The sequence below is a fragment of the Mastomys coucha genome, unplaced genomic scaffold (genome assembly GCF_008632895.1).
Source record: "Mastomys coucha isolate ucsf_1 unplaced genomic scaffold, UCSF_Mcou_1 pScaffold1, whole genome shotgun sequence".
Lineage (NCBI taxonomy): Eukaryota > Metazoa > Chordata > Mammalia > Rodentia > Muridae > Mastomys > Mastomys coucha.
Window position 1 is genome coordinate 52,119,979 of NW_022196891.1, and position 5,288 is coordinate 52,125,266.

General features: G+C 48.5%; 1 long non-coding RNA gene across 1 annotated transcript in view; it reads right to left on the minus strand.

Moving 5' to 3' along the window:
• The window catches only part of LOC116070622, a 32,656-nt gene that overhangs the window by 11,809 nt on the left and 15,559 nt on the right, over window positions 1-5,288 (minus strand). The window contains exons 3-4 of the long non-coding RNA XR_004110483.1: window positions 2,533-2,773; window positions 523-631 (exon numbers count right to left, since the gene is read on the minus strand). This is a non-coding gene — a long non-coding RNA (uncharacterized LOC116070622). The remainder of the gene's footprint in view (window positions 1-522; window positions 632-2,532; window positions 2,774-5,288) is intronic.

Consider the following 5,288-nt stretch of genomic DNA (forward strand, 5'->3'; position numbering starts at 1 on the left):
CTCCCTCCCTCCCTCCCTCCCCCCCTCTCTCCTCTACATAATGCTAGTGCAGCTAAGAGAGGACAGGGTGGTTCTGAAGTAGGAGGTCTGGAAGGCAGCTAGGCGGGGTGCAGGCTAGATCTCAGGCAAGATGACTACAAGCAGGAAGGTACTTTCAGGAACTCTTACCCACTCGACTTTAAATTCCATTAAACCCGACTCAGAAAGTACAGAGGGGTCCTGAAGCTCCCAGGGAGCAGGAAGAGTCGTTCACTTCCCTCAGCACAGCCCCTATGCCAACACCACTGACATTCACTGAAGAAATACCCTCAGTGCAGGAAGCGGCTCCCACTCAGAACACATCCTCCTTAAGGATGAGGACAGCAGCCTGCCTGCTCCCCACAGCCCTCCATGGAGCAGTGATGCTGGCGCTATGGAATGTTCCTGTTCCAGGCAGCATCAGGGGCCGTGGGGAGGAGATAGGCTGTCATTATGCACCGTTGCAGGCAGCAAATCAAACATACCTCTAGGCTCCAGACTTACCGATGGTTTATCTTTCTAATTCATTGCAAGATTTCAGGTGTCTGTGGACTGGGAATGCAGCCCAGTGGTAGTCCACTTCCCTATTATGCATGAGACATTAAACCTAAAACTGCAAAAACAAAAGTAAATATAAATATTTTTAAAAGTGCCATAACCAACCAGATAAGTCTCATGAGCACCTGTGACCCTGGTGTTGGCGGGGCAAAGACAACAGGATTTCTGGGGCTTGCCAGCTTCCAACCTAGCTGAAAAATTCCAGCTCCGGGTTCAGGGGCAACCCTACCTCCAAGGACAAAAGGACAGGGATAGAGGACTCCATGTCCTTTTCTGGCTCCCACGCACACGCAGGTGTAGACACCAGCAAGCACGTGCACACATGTGCATATTCTGCATGCACACGCATACACATGCACACAAGAAGAAATGAAAGTATCAGGTCAGAGGTAAAGGCTAGATCTCAGGTGAGATCCATAACTCTGTCCTAATAAGAGAGGCTGCTCTTGCTTGCTTGCTGGTGATGTTGGGGACAGTTCATCTCTTTGGCCTCGATTTTCTCACCAATAAAGTGGGAGTCCTAGTGACAGCTCCTGTCCCACTGGGATGTTATGAGAATTAAGTGAAATATTCACTAAAGCCAAGTGAATATGCCATAAAAATTCACCGTTATTGCTTATTGCAGCTCAGAAAGGGCCCCGCCGGCCAGTATCTGAAACCTGAGGCAGTGGGGTAGCAAGCTCAAGGCCACAAGCTAGCTCCAGTCCAACATGAGCTACATAATGACATATGGAGGACCCTGGGTGGGAACTCCAAGGCCCTGCAAGATTACAGTAACCAAGCCTTGAGTCCTTCCTTTCTTAAGGAAGGAAGGAAAGGAGGGAGGAAGGAAGGAAGGAAGGAAGGAAGGAAGGAAGGAAGGAAGGAAGAAAGGAAGGAAGGAAGGAAGAGAGGGAGGGAGGGAAGAAGGGAGGAAGGGAGGGAAGGACAAAGGGATGGAGAAAGGGAAAGAGGGAAAACTCATACTCCTCCAGAGATGTTTGCCCTAATTTAGACACACACACACACATGCACACGTACATACACACAAATGTTCACACACACTCACAGACACACATACACAGACTCACAGATACACACAAAGAGTCAGACACACACATACACACTCACAGTCATACCCAGAGACAGACAGACACAGGCATACACATGCACAGATATACACAGAGACAGGCACACAACACAGATGCACATAGAGATACACACAGACACACATACAGATATACACACATACAGACACACACAGAGATACACACACCCAGATATATACAGACACACACAGATAAAGACAGACACACATGCAGATATACATACATACAGACACACACAGAGATACACATACCCACAGACACACACACCAACACAGACACACAGACATACTTTCCTCAGTTTAAAGCAGCACTCCCCCTTGCCTTCTGTCACCAGGAGGCTCCTCTCTACCTTGTCACAGAAACACACCTGACAAATTCTACCATCAAATCCACATCCTTATGTGTGTTCTGTATTAATGAGAATGAGTTGACTATTAGAATCAGTCCCTAAGCTCAATGGCTTGACACAATGAAGACTGAGTTCTCACTCATAGTCCCCTTTGAGTTAAGGCTGGGGGTGTCCCAGTCTACAAAGTCATTCAGGGACTCAAGACTTAGTTACTGTAATCTTGCAGGGCCTTGGAGTTCCACCCAGGGTCCACCATATTCAGCCAGGAGAGAGGGGGACATAGAAGGAATAATGAGGGTGGAAGGAAGAGAGGGAGAGACATAGATAGAGACAGACAGACAGACAGACAGTCAGACAGACAGATAGGACCACATAGCTGGTCTGTCCTTTTAGGCCATCTTCTAAAAGCAGACCTCATCTCATGGCCCTATCTTATTGTGGAAATTTATAGCCTCTCTGGGTGGCCAAGAAGGAAATGAAACCCATTTGATGAACATTCTATATTCTCCTGCTACCTACTCTAGAAGCAGAGGTCCCTCTGGGAGATAACTTCAATGTTTACTTCTAGGAATGTTCTCAGAAAAATAGGCTCGAAGCACCACTCCGTGTATTTTCCTTCCAATCCTGTCACTGATAGCATCCTGTCCCATGGGGCAGCAGATGTAGGAGAAAGCTGATCTTCAGCTGGGCTCAGTCCTCAGCTTCGCCAGGTCTTGTGAAAATCAGCCTCATAGTGCTCTCCCTGGTTGGCGTCTGAGATCTAAAGGCAATGTAGATAAAAGGCGGGTGGGTTAGGATTCTCCTTGCTTTCCTCTGCTAGCCCTATCCGCAGCACACTATCACCCTCCAGGGCCCCAGGCAAAGTTACTGTCAAGGCTGAGGTGAGCACTAGGGTTGGTTTTATCGCATTCCACCTGGCTGTGACCAGACGGATGTTTGCTGTCATCAAGCAAGCAAATGAAACTCTCCATGCCCAGCTTCCACACCACCCCCCCAAGCAACGCCAGCACAACACGTTTCATTCTTGGGCCCCACTCCCCTGTGCTCCCCCACATTCCATCCCCAGTTCATCCAGATGGCCTGTGGATGCTGGGAACCAACCACTCTGGGAAATGGACTGTTTCATAATCTTCTCCAGGCTCTGTCTCTGACTACAAACCCGTTGGAAACATTCTCAAACAAGAGCTGTTCCCCGATCAAACAGAAAAAGGTGTTGGCTTCAGCTCTGCCGCTCTCTCACCTCTCTCCTGTCCCTTGCTCACCTTTGCTGGGGAAACAAAAAGCGACGCCCACCTGCACGCTCCTGGAAATGCCACCAGTCACCTGCTTGCTTGGGTAGCGGGAGAGTCATTGTTCTCCTAGCAACCGAGCTACCCCAGCTGTCCATATCTGGTGCTCGAACTGCCAGCCAGCAGCCGGGGGCGAGCAGTATTGCTAGGAGAACCTGAACTTGGGTTGAAATTTGCAACCCTTCTTTTGTTGCCACAGCTTCCCATGGCTGCAGACAGACACACGTTCAACAACGGGATCCACAGAGGTGAGCCCAACCAGGAAATCCCCAGCTTCAGACCCTAGTGTGATGTTCTCCATCCCCATCCCCCCACCCCACCACCACCACCTATTGAAAGTTCTCTATTGCAATTGTGGAGAGTTTTGCACTGGACTGAGCACCCAATCCTTCAGGGTATTGTCTGAGACACTGCAGACACCCCATCCTCAGGAGCTCCTGTCTAGAGGAGGGAGAGTAATAAGCTAGTCAACAGATCCTCCTTCAGCAGCAGGGAAAAGTTAGGTTATATATACAAGCAGACATAGATAAAGAGAGAGCTATATAGAGCCAGGAATGGCTCCACTGGTGAAGTGAGTCCCGATCTCCAGCAGCAGTGGAAACAGACAGGCACAGAATGGAGGGCTGCTAACCATCTGGGCAGTCGTTCTCATCCTGGGTCTCAACCCCCACCTAAGATCTTCCTGTATATCAGTTATTTACATTACAGTTCACAACAGTAGCAAAGTAACAGCTATGAAGTAGCAACAAAAGGAATTTTATGGTTGGGGGTTCACCACATCCTGAGGAACTGTATTAAAGGGCTGCAGCGTTAGGAAGGGTGAGAACCGCTGCTCGAGGGGATCTCCAAGTTAACTTAACTACTGGGAAAAGTCACAGAGTGAGGGAATAGCAGCTTTATCCCTTGGGTATGGGAGAAGCTTATGGCTGAAGTCCACTAAACAGACCCTGGCTTCAGAGCCTCCCCTTCCCACTCTTGGTCCTGTTTAGACAGAGCCCCCACACCCTCCCACCATTTCCCCTCAGTGTGTCTCCTGAGAACAAGAAGCTGCCGTCTTAGGGAGCCCAGTTTCACTTTCCACGACTACCTGTGTGCCTCTAACTCTCTTTCCATGGTACACATGTAGTCCGGGCACCGGGAAGCAGAGAGGCGAGGATCCCTGGGGTGAGGCTCCCTGGGGCTCAGGAGCTACTCAGTCTGGTCTCATCTTTGAGTTCCAGGCCCCAATAAAAGACCTTATCTAAAAGCTCCTGAGGAATGACACCTGAGGTTGACCTCTGGCCTACACACACACACACACACACACACACACACACACTTGCACACATGAAGGAATATACATACATACACACATACACACACACACACACACACACACTACATTATGGATATGTATATATATATTCTTATATGTAAGGATATCTATTTCAAGGACTTGCTCACACATTTGTGGGGCCGCACAACTCTGAAATCCATGGAACAGGCTGCCAGGCTGGAAACTCACAGGAGATAAAGCTGGAGTCATTGGACAATTTTTTTTTCTTCTATAGAAAAAGTCCAGTTTTCCTCATGAGGCCTATCACAGGAGACCTACCTATCACCCACCTAGCTCAGTGGGTGGAATATGAGACTCTTCGATGAGATCCATGAAAGCCACTTAGGGCTGTCTCTTTTACTTAAATAGGTGTTTGCCTATTTAAAATACTATTTAAAATAGGTGCTGCCTAGATAAAAATAGTACCACAGAGTAATCCTGTAAGCCCAGCTCTTGTAAGATCAGAAGTTCTGGGTCGTCTTCCAGTATATAGATAGTTTTAGGCCAGTCTTTCTATATGAGACCCTGTGAGGGGCAGAGCAACAAGGTGAAAATATTTGCCAGTTTGCCAAATGCTTGTCTGAGCTTGGCGTGATGTTTCTACCCATGAGCCTAGCTCTAGGAGTCTGAGGTAGGAGGATCTTACATTCAAGGCTACATCGACTCTGTCT